Source organism: Rattus rattus, chromosome 2 (assembly GCF_011064425.1).
Source record: "Rattus rattus isolate New Zealand chromosome 2, Rrattus_CSIRO_v1, whole genome shotgun sequence".
NCBI classification, from domain to species: Eukaryota; Metazoa; Chordata; class Mammalia; order Rodentia; family Muridae; genus Rattus; species Rattus rattus.
Window position 1 is genome coordinate 182,958,686 of NC_046155.1, and position 12,719 is coordinate 182,971,404.

The window sequence follows — 12,719 nt, forward strand, 5'->3', positions numbered from 1 at the left end:
CCCCATAACAGGCTGAAAGAAAACAGGAAAACAGGTCTACAGCACTCCTGACACACAGGCTTATAGGACAGTCTAGCCACTGTCAGAAATAGCAGAACAAAGTAACACTAGAGATAATCTGATGGCGAGAGGCAAGCGCAGGAACCCAAGCAACAAAAACCAAGACTACATGGCACCATTGGAGCCCAATTCTCCCATCAAAACAAAGATGGAATATCCAAACACACCAAAAAAGCAAGATCTAGTTTCAAAATCATATTTGATCATGATGCTGGAGGACTTCAAGAAAGACGTGAAGAACTCGCTTAGAGAAACACAGGAAAACATTAATAAACAAGTAGAAGCCTACAGAGAGGAATCGCAAAAATGCCTAAAAGAATTCCAGGAAAACATAAATAAACAAGTAGAAGCCCATAGAGAGCAGACACAAAAATCCCTGAAAGAATTCCAGGAAAACACAATCAAACAGTGGAAGGAATTAAAAATGGAAATAGAAGCAATCAAGAAAGAACACATGGAAACAACCCTGGATATAGAAAACCAAAAGAAGAGACAAGGAGCTGTAGATACGAGCTTCACCAACAGAATACAAGAGATGGAAGAGAGAATCTCAGGAGCAGAAGATTCCATAGAAATCATTGACTCAACTGTCAAAGATAATGTAAAGCAGAAAAAGCTACTGGTCCAAAACATACAGGAAATCCAGGACTCAATGAGAAGATCAAACCTAAGGATAATAGGTATAGAAGAGAGTGAAGACTCCCAGCTCAAAGGACCAGTAAATATCTTCAACAAAATCATAGAAGAAAACTTCCCTAACCTAAAAATAGAGATACCCATAGGCATACAAGAAGCATACAGAACTCCAAATAGATTGGACCAGAAAAGAAACACCTCCTGTCACATAATAGTCAAAACACTAAACGCTCAAAATAAAGAAAGAATTTTAAAAGCAGTAAGGGAAAAAGGTCAAGTAACATATAAAGGCAGACCTATCAGAATCACACCAGACTTTTCGCCAGAAACTATGAACGCCAGAAGATCCAGGACTGATGTCATACAGACCCTAAGAGAACACAAATGCCAGCCCAGGCTACTGTATCCTACAAAACTCTCAATTAACATAGATGGAGAAACCAAGATATTCCATGACAAAACCAAATTTACACAATATCTTTCTACAAATCCAGCACTACAAAGGATAATAAATGGTAAAGCCCAACATAAGGAGGCAAGCTATACCCAAGAAGAGGCAAGAAACTAATCGTCTTGGCAACAAAACAAAAGAGAAGAAAAAGCACACAAACATAACACATCCAAATATGAATATAAAGGAAGCAATAATCACTATTCCTTAATATCTCTCAACATCAATGGCCTCAACTCCCCAATAAAAAGACATAGATTAACAAACTGGATACACAACGAAGACCCTGCATTCTGCTGCCTACAGGAAACACACCTCAGAGTCAAAGACAGACACTACCTCAGAGTGAAAGGCTGGAAAACAACTTTCCAAGCAAATGGTCTGAAGAAGCAAGCTGGAGTAGCCATTCTAATATCAAATAAAATCAATTTTCAACTAAAAGTCATCAAAAAAGTTAAGGAAGGACACTTTATATTCATCAAAGGAAAAATCCACCAAGATGAACTCTCAATCCTAAGTATCTATGCCCCAAATACAAGGGCACCTACATACGTAAAAGAAACCTTACTAAAGCTCAAAACACACATTGTACCTCACACAATAATAGTAGGAGATTTCAACACCCCACTCTCATCAATGGACAGATCATGGAAACAGAAATTAAACAGAGACGTAGACAGAGAGAGACCACAATAGAGAATATAAGCCTCCTGTAGACCAAAATCTACATCTATCTCTTAAGTTCTCTACCTGGAGCATCAGACTTTCTTTTATTAATAACTTCTATAAAATACGTCTGTATGTACTCTGCCTGGTGCTATAGACCTTTACTTACGCATTTTTTTTACTTACTTTAGTTCAGAATCATAGGCAAAACTCCACATGAGACTCAGATTAACTATATATGAGTCTATTTTAAAAGCATATAAATCAGCCTTTTAAATACATCATATTTTAATCAACATCTGTTAAGGAAGCAGGAAGCTTCAATTATCAGCTCTCTGTGGCTAGGAGCAGCCTGTACTTTTCATGTCAGGGGACCTAGCATCTGTGAGCAGACTCCTCCTCTGTTGCTTTGTTTAAAGTTCCTGCACTTGGGCCATCACTTGACTCATGATGGTGCCAGCCCTTTATCAGTTAGAAAATAAAACTCAACTCTTAATTTTTAGGCTGATTAACTTAAATTTTTAGTAGATTCTTGCCTAACATGTTGGTATGCCACATGTTGTGGTAATTATTAAAAATAAAATGTAAACTTTATTCTGTGCTAGTGCCAGCACTGTAGGGCATCATGGCATCTGTGGGTCACCTTCATCTCAGTGGCGGCCAGTCCTAGAGTTGCACCATGACATGTTACCTCTAGTTATCCGCTAGAACCAGCTCAACCCCCATTGATAGTGGCTCTCTCCTAGCTGGGAACTTTCTGGTCCCAGTTGACAGGAAGAATCAAGACACTAGATATCCAGCAGTGGCTGGCCTATCACAGCACCCTGTTGCAGACTCTGTCCACACTCCCAGCACCAGGCTCCAGGTAGTTAAAGTTTAAACTCCCAACCATCCCTTAAAATCAAGACTCAATAACCTGTAATTTAACACTCAGATTTATATGTCAAATTCTCAATCGATAATACAGCCACACAATAAACTCACAGCCAATTGATAAAGATATACAATTGATAAAGATAAAAGCTGCCTACCTAGATAACTTGACCTATAAAAATCCAACCCTTAAGAAATATTCATAACTATGAGCATTTAAGACCACCCAGATCTGAGTTGTCCTTCTCTGTCTCCACCTTGATTCTTTCTCCTTTTCTCTTCTCCCTCACCCTACCAAAACTTTGTCCCTGCTTTAGTTTTTCCTGTCCCATCAAGATCCTTGACCTAACATGTGCCAGCCCTTACCTGCATATGTATATCAAGCTACAACAACCAACCTCTGTTAACTGTAGAGAGTAACCATAGGGGAACTAAAAGAAATTACATCTGTTAGATGGATGTTTTCCATTTTGCAGAATTTGAAAAATGATGGTATATAAAGCACGCCATTGACATGTACACAGGGTTTCACTGGGCAACTCCATTAATATCTGAAATGGATGATTTTTGTCATTTTATACTTATTAGAAATACTGACAATGATGTGGATACCTACACAAATTAAAGCCGATAATGCCCCTGAATATATATTCAATAAGATGAAGAAGTTCTTTGCATGTTCCAGAATAAAGCAGGTTATTGATATAGCACCCAATCTGACAAGAGAAGCAGTTATAGAAAGAGCCAATCGTACCTTACAAAAATGCTTATTAAACAAAAAGTAAGAGTAACACTCTAAAGGTATGTGATAAATAACTTGAAATTATTTTAATGCTAGGGAAAAATTAACAAAAGCAATTGAGAGACTCTGAGTCTTTGAAAAAAACTGAAGAACTAAGACAAAAATATACTATGAGTTGATATTAGACTAGAAATCTGCAAAGTTTTAAGTTGTGGGTTTTGTCTTGCTTATGTATCTACAAGGACTAATAAAATATGGTTAGCATATATAGAGCTTATAAAGATTACATCTTACCAGAAGAGAAAAAAACCTTCTTTTCAGCTGAGGCATGAATGTGTTCACAAAGCAAACCCAGCTGATTCACTGGGTGATTCACTTTCTCAGTTTTACAGACTATCTCCATTATAGATTACAAAGAAAAAAAAAGCATGCCAATCAACTTTTTAAAAAGGCTACCCCAAAATGAACAACAACACAAAGACTTGATAGGCAACACTAACACTGGATATACAGACTTGACAACACACGAGAGAGCTAACTTTCCCTTTTGTTGGATTTTTTTAATTTACATTTCAAATGTTAGCCCTTTTCACGGTTTCCCCTTCAGAAATTCACTATCTCCCCCTGCTTCTGTGAAGATGCTCTCCCCATCAATCCACACAATCCATCCTAACTCCCTGCTCTGACATTCCCATATACAGTGGGGGCACAAACCTTGGCATGACCAAGGACCTCTCATCTCATTGATGCCCAAGAAGGCCATTCTCTGCTACATATGCAGTGGCACCACAGGTCTTTCCCTGTATCCTCTTGGGATGATGATATAATGCCTGGGAGCTCTGACGGTCTGGTTGGTTCATATTTTTGTTCTTCTTATGGGGTTGCAAACCCTTTCAGATCCTTTAGTTCTTTCTCTAACTCATCCATTGGGGTCCCCATTTTCAGTTCAATTGCAGGTTATGAGCATCCCCCTCTGTATATGTCAGGCTCTGGCACATCCTCTCAGGAAACAGCTATATCAGGATCCTGTCAGCATGCATATTTTGGTATACACAATATTATCAGGGTTAGTTGGATCTATATGGGATGGATCCCCAAGTGGTGCAGTCTCTTGATAGCCTTGCCTTTAATCTCAGCTCCACATTTTTTCTCTATACTTCCTCCTGTGAGTATTTTTGTTCGCCATTCAAAGAAGGACTGAAGCATCCACAATTTGGCCTTCCTTCTTCTTGAGCTTCATGTGGTGTCTGAATGGTATCTTGGGTTTTCCAAGATTTTGGACTAATATTCACTTATCAGTGAGTGCATACAATGTATTCTGTTTTGTGACTGGGTTACCTTACATAATATTTTCTAGTTACATCCATTTGCCTAAGAATTTCACAAAGTCATTTTTTCATACCATTGTAGTAGTATTCCATTGTGTAATTCCATGTGTACCATATTTTCTGTATCCATTCCTCTGTTGAAGGACATTGGGGTTCTTTCCAGCTTCTGGCTATTATAAATAAGACTGCTATAAACATAGTGGAGCATGTGTCCTTGCTATATATTGGAGCATCTTTTGGGTATATGCCCAGGAGTGGTATAGCTGGGTCCACCAGTAGTACTATCTCCAATTTTCTGAGGAACTACCAGACTGATTTCCAGAGTGGTTGTAACCAGCTTGCAATCCCACCAACCATGCAGGAGTGTTCCTCTTTATCCACATCCATGTCAGCATCTGCTGTCATGTGAATTTTAATTAACACGTTTACCATAAAATCCCACTAGGGCCCAGACAAGGAATTGTTTACAAAACATCAAAAGGAAGCAATTAAGGAAGACTATCATCTCTTCAGTTGCAGTGAGTGCTTTTGCTTTTTTTCACAAGTTAAGATTGTTAGAATTTATGGTGGTAGGTCTTGTTTAATTATTGTATAATGTTGGAAATTTATGTTCATTCTGCTTAATTATTAACAACATTTAAAGTGTTTTCACTCACTTCTTATATATTAAAAGATATTTAACATTCTTTTGATTAATTATTATATATTGACAAAAATATTAAGTTCTTTGACTATCTTATACTACCTTGTACATGAACTGTTTGTTTAAAGTGTGATAAAATGTTCAAGTTTGGTGGCGTATAGAACTGTTTCTATTATGTGTAGACTGTTGATGTTAGAGAAAAAGACAATTTCTAAACATAAATGAGGACATGAATTGGAAATGTCTGCTTTCTTTGGAGACTCAGTTTTGTCACAATATACTTTCTGTAAACTGTCTTATAGAAACATGGGAGGACACTTTGGTGAGAACAGACACATGGTGTTAAAGTGTTTAAATACTCTTATGGAACAAGGTGTTGAAAAGGAGGCCTAGGACAGGACCCTTCTGGTCTCCATTTGCACCAAGAGCTGGAGCTGTCCCACAGCCCTCAGAAACAAATCCTGCCTGCAGCGAGGTGTTCTGACAGCACTGCATGCCCTCCAAAACCCAAAGCCCACATGAAAACACAAACTTCTCTCCATTGAAAGTCAAAGAAGAGGCCCATTGGGAGCACATGAGGCACAGGTGACACAGTGCAGTATAGAAAAGAACCCATCCGGTCTCCATTTCTTACCAGACATGGGACTGTCCCACAGCCCTGTAACACAAAACCTGCCCATATAGAGCTAGTCTCCCAGAAGTGCACTCCCATCTAAGCCCACATCCCAATGATAAGACACAACTTGCTCTCCATTGCTGTACAATGACAGACTAATGGGTTGAGAAGCCCAGAGGAGGGACAAGCTCCAGTCAGAAACAGCAACACTAACTAAAAGAGATAACCAGATGGCAAAAGGCAAGTAAAAGAACCTAAGCACCAGAAACCAAGACTACTTGGCATCATCAGAACTCGGTTTCCCCACCACAGCAAATACTGAATATCAACACACATATAAAAGCAAGACTTGGATTTAAAATCACATCGCATGATGATGATAGAGGACTTTAAGAGAACATAGATGACTCCCTTAAAGAAAGACAGGAGAAAACAGGTAAACAAGTAGAAGCACTTAAAAAGTTAAAGCAAAAGTCCCTTAAAGAATTATAGGAAAACACAACCAAACTGATGAAGGAATTGTATAAAACCACCCAGGATCTAAAATTGGAAATTAATATATATATATATATATATATATATATATATATATATATCATAAAGGAAGACAATTGTGGAAATAGAGAACATAGAAAAGAGATCAGGGATCATAGATGCAAGCATCATCACCAGAATACAAGAGATTAAAAAGAGAATATCAGGGTCAGAGGATACCATAGAAAACATTGACAAAATAGTCAAAGAAAATGCAAAAAGCAAAAAGCTCCTAACCCAAAAATCCAGAAAATCCAGGACACAATGAGAAAACCAAACCTAAGAATAATAGGTGTAGAAGATAATGAAGATTCCAAAATTAAAGATCCAGTAATTATCTACAATAAATTATAGAAGAAGACTTCCAAACCTAAAGAAAGTGATGCCCAAGAACAAACAAGAAGCCAACAGAAGTCCAGATTGTACCAGAAAAGGAATTCCTCTTGTCACATAAAAGCCAAAACACCAAATGCACAAAACATAGAAAGACTACTAAAGCAGTAAAGGAAAAAGCTCAAGTAACATATAGAATCAGAATTACAACAGACTTCTCAACTGAGACTATGAAAGCTAGAAGATCCTGGACAGATGTCATACAGATCCAATGAGAACACAAATGCCAGCCCAGACTACTCTACCCAGTCAAACACTCAATTGCCATAGATGAAGAATCCAAGATATTCTGTGACAAAACCAAATATACACAATATCTTTCAACAGATCCTGTCCTACAAGGAAAATAGATAGAAAAGTCCAACACAAGGAAGGAAACGACACCTTCAGAAAAGCAAGAAATTAATCTTCTTGCAACAAACCCAAAAGAAGTTAGGCATACAAACATAATTTTACCTCTAAAAAACAAAAGTAACAGTAACCATTCACTAATCTTTAATATCTCTTAATATCAATGAAATCAATTTCCCAATAAATAAACATAGACAAACAGACTGGATATGTAAGCAGGACCCAGCATTTTGCTACATACAGGAAACAAACCTCAGTGACAAAATAAACACTACCTAAGAGTAAAAGGCTGGGAAGATACATTCCTAGCAAATAGTCCCAAAAAACAAGCTGAAGCAGCCATTCTAATATCAAATAATTTTGACTTTCATCCAAAAGTTATCAAAAAAGAGAAGGAAGGACACTTCATACTCATCAAAGGAAAAGTCTAACAAGATGAACTATCAATTCTGATAATCTCCACTCCAAATGCAAGGGTACCCACATTCATAAGAGAAATTTTATTAAGTATCAAAGCATGTATTGCTCCACACACAATATAGCAGGAGATTTCAACAGCACACTCTCATCCATGGACAGATCATGGAAACAGAATCTAAAAAAGAGACACATTGAAACTAAAAGAAGTTATAAAACAAATGAATTAAAGACACATCTAGAAGACATTTGATCCTAAACAAAAGTGTATGCCTTCTTCTCAGCACCTCATGGTACCTTCTCAAAAACTGACAATTATAGATATCAGGAGATTAAAATAATCCCATGCATCCTATCTGATCAACATGGACTAATGCTGTTCTTCAATAGAAACAAAAACAACAAAAATTCTTCATACACATGGAAGCTGAACAATGTTCCACTCCATGAAAACTTGGTCATGGAAGAAAAAAAGAAGCGAACAAAGACAGAAAGGAAGGAAAGAAGGGAGGAAGAAGGAAGAAGGAAGGAAGGAGGAAAGAAATTAAAGGCTTTTTAGGATTTAATGAAAATGAAGGCATAACATACCGAAACTTATATGATACAATGAAAGCAATACTTAGTGGAAAATTTATAGTGCTGAGTGCCTCCAAAAAGAAATTGGAAAGATCATACACTAAATATCTTGATAGCACACAACTGAAAGCTCCAGAATAAAGGGAAGTAAATTCACTCAAGAGGAGTAGACAGCAAGAAATAATCAAACTCAGAGCTGAAATCAACCAAGTAGAAACAAAAACATCTATACAAAGAGTCAACAAAACCAGAACATGGTTCTTTGAGAAAATCAACAAGATAAATAAATCCTTAGCCATACTAACCAGAGAACACACAGAGAGTATCCAAATTAATAATATCAGAAATGAAAAGGGAGACTTAGCAAGAGAAACTGAGGAAATTCTAAAAAATATTAGATTTTTTCAGAACCCAGATGTCCTTCAACAGAGGAATGGATATAGAAAATGTGGTACATCTACACAATGGAGTACTAGTCAGCTATCAAAAACAATCACTTCATGAAATTCATAGGCAAATGTATTGAACAAGAAAATATCCTGAGTGAAGTAACTCAGTCACAAAAAAAAGAAATAAAAGAAAAAACCACACATGGTATGCACTCAGTGATAAGTGGACGTTAGCCCAAAAGCTCAAATTACCCAAGATGCAATCCACTGACCACATGAAGCTCAAGAAGAAGAATAACTAAAGTGCACATGCTTCTCTCCTTCTTAAAAGGAGGAATGAAAATATTCATGAGTGGCTATGGAGGCAAAGTCTGGAGCAGAGACTGAAGGAATGAACATTAAGAGCCTTCCTCACATGTGGTCCATATATGTATAGAGTCACCAAAACTAGATAACATTGATGAAACGAAGAAGTACATGCTGATAGGAACTGGATTTAGATGTCTCCTGAGAGACACAGACCAAGCATGTCAAATACAGGGGCGAATCCTAGCAGGAAACCACTGAACTGAGGAGACCCCTGTTGGAGGAGTTGGAGAAAGGATTGAAAGAGCTGAAGGGGCTTGCAACCCCAGAAGAACAACAATGTCAAGCAACCAGAGTTCCCAGGGTCTAAATGAGTACCCAAACAATATACATGGACTGATCCATGGCTCCAGCTGCATAAATAGCAGAGAATGGCCTTGCTGGGAACCAGTGGAAAGAGAAGCTTTGGTCCTGCCAAGGTTGGGCCCCCAGTGTAGGGGAATGCTAGGGAGCAGAAAGGGGATATAGATGGCATGGAGAAACACCCTTATAGAAGAAGGTGAGGGGTGGGATGGGGTCTTATGTCCAGGAAACCGGGAAAAGAAATAACCTTTGAAATGTAATTTAAAATTATGCAATGAAAAAAACAATGACTACATGAAATTCAAAGGAAAATGGATGGAACAAGAAAATATCATCCTGAGTGAGGTAGCCCAGTCACAAAAGAACACACATGGTATACACTCACTAATCAGTGGCTGTTATCCCAAAAGCTTGGAACACCTAAGAAAAAATTCACAAATCTATGAGTATATTTGCTTTTTGGTTGTTCTAGGGCTTTCAGGTATGCTGTCAAGTTGCTAGTGTATGATCTCTTCAGTTTCACTTTAGAGGCACTCAGAGTTATGAATTTTCCTCTTAGCATTGCTTTCATTGTGTCCCAAAATTTGTATATGCTGTGCCTTTATATAATTAAATTTTAAAAATTTGTATATCTTTCTTTATTTCTCCTTTGACCTAGTTATCACTGAGTAGAGCACTGTTCATATTCCATGTCCATGTGGACTTTCTGTCATTTTTGTTGTTATTGAACATCAGCCTTAGTCCGTGGTAATGTGATAGGATGCATAAGGTTATTTTAATATTCTTGTATATGTTGGGGCCTGTTTTGTGACCAATTACATGGTCAGTTTTGAAGAAGGTACCATGAGGTGCTGAGAGACGGTATATTCCTTTATTGGAGGGTGAAATGTTCTATAGATATCGGTTAAACCCGTTTTTTTCAAAACTTCTGTTAGTTTCTCTGTGTCTCTATTTTCTGTTCCCATGATCTGTCCATTGATGAGAGTGTGGTGTTGAAATATCCAACTATTATTTTTTGTGGTGTATTGTGTAATCTTTTAGCTTTAATAAGGTTTTGGAGTAAAAATGTTCAGAATTGAGAGTTCATATTGGTAGATTTTTCCTTAGATAAGTATGCAATGTTCTTTCTTATCTTTTATGATAACTTTTAGATACAACACCCTTCATAATAGTCCCAAATATTATAAAATACCTTGGTGTGACATTAACCAAACAAGTGAAAGATATGTATGATAAGAACTTCAAGCTCACCCAAATGCATGGGTCAAATTAATAATGGAGTGTCTAAAGCGGTGAGCCAAAATAAGCCTTTCTTCCTTCAGGTATCATCACAGGTATTTCTCTTGTCATGGTGAGAAAAGTAACAAATACAATTTCAGTAGATGTGAGCTAATATAACTACTTTGTGATCCTTTTCTCTGTTTCTTTGTAAGAAGATCCTGATTGTTAATGAAGATCCAATTAAAATGTTACCTCTGCCAACAATATGCCTCCCCTAAATCCAAGTTGATAGTGTGTATAATAAAATACTTGCCACTTAAAAAAAAGAACTTCAAGCTCTGAAGAAAGAAATTGAAGAATACCTCAGAAGATGGAAAGATCTCCCATGCTCATGGATTGGCAGGATTAGTATAGTAAAAATGGCCATTTTACCAAAAGCGATCTACAGATTCAATGCAATCCCCATCAAAATACCAACCCAATTCTTCAGAGAGTTAGACTGAACAGTTTGCAGATTCATTTGGAATAACAAAAAAAAACCCAGGATAGCTAAAACTATCCTCAACAATAAAAGGACTTCTGGGGGAATCACTATCCCTAAACTCAAGCAGTATTACAAAACAATAACGATAAAAGCTGTATGGTATTGGTACAGAGACAGACAGATAGACCAGTGGTATAGAAGTGAAGATCCAGAAATGAACCCACACACCTATGGTCACTTGATTTTTGACAAAAGAGCCAAAACCATCCAGTGGAAAAAAGATAGCATTTTCAGCAAATGGTGCTGGTTCAACTGGAGGTCAGCATGTAGAAGAATGCAGATCAATCCATTCTTATCACCCTGTACAAAGCTTAAGTCCAAGTGGATCAAGGACCTCCACATCAAACTAGATACACTCAAACTAATAGAAGAAAAAGTGTGGAAGCTACTCGAACACATGGGCACTGGAGAAAATTTTCTGAACAAAACACCAATGGCTTATGCTCTAAGATAAAGAATCAACAAATGGGAAAAAAAAAAGAATCGACAAATGGGATCTCATAAAACTGCAAAGCTTCTGTAATGCAAAGTACAGTGTCACTAGGACAAAATGGCAATCAACAGATTGGGAGAAGATCTTTACCAATCCTCGATCTGATAGAGAGCTAATATCCAAAGTATACATAGAACTCCTGAAGTTAAATTTCAGAGAATCAAATAACCCTATTAAAAATGGGGTACAGAGCTAAAGAAAGAATTCACAGCTGAGAAATATCAAATGGCTGGGAAGCACCTATGGAAATGTTCAACATCCTTCATCATCAAAGAAATGCAAACCAAAACAACCCTGAGATTCCACCTCACACCAGTCAGAATGACTAAGATCAAAAACTCAGGCAACAGCAGATGCTGGTGAGGATGTTGATAAAGAGGAACACTCATCCAGTTTTGGTGGAATTGCAAACTGGTACAACCTCTCTGACAATCAGTCTGGAGTTTCCTCAGAATATTGGACATTCCATTACCTGAGGACCCAATTATACCTATCCTGAACATATACCCAAAAGATGCTCCAACCTACAACAAAGACACATGCTCCACTATGTTCATGACTGCCTTAATTATAGTAGCCAGAATCTGGACAGAACCCAGATGCCCTTCAACAGAGGAATGAATACAGAAAATATAGTACATATACACAACAGAATATTACACAGCTATCAAAAACAATGACTTTATGAAATTCATAGGCAAATGGATGGAAATAGAAAACATCATCCTGAGTGAAATAACCCAATCACAGAAAAACATACATGTTATATATTCATTGATAAGTGGATATTAGCCCAAGTGGGGTTATCAAAATTCAGATGCTTCACTCCTTTAAAGGGGGAACAAAAATATTCATAAGAGGGTATAGAGAGTCAAAGTTTAGAGCAGAAACTGAAAGAACAGCCATTCAGATCCTGCCCCACATGTGGCCCATATATATACAGTCGCCAAAACTAGATAAGATGGATGAAGCTAAGATGTACATGCTGACAGGAACTGGATATAGATCTCCCCTGTGAGACACAGCCAGAACATGTCAAATACAGAGGCGAATGCTGGTAGAAAACCACTGAACTGAGAACAGGACCCACTGTTGAAGGAATTTGAGAAAGGACTGA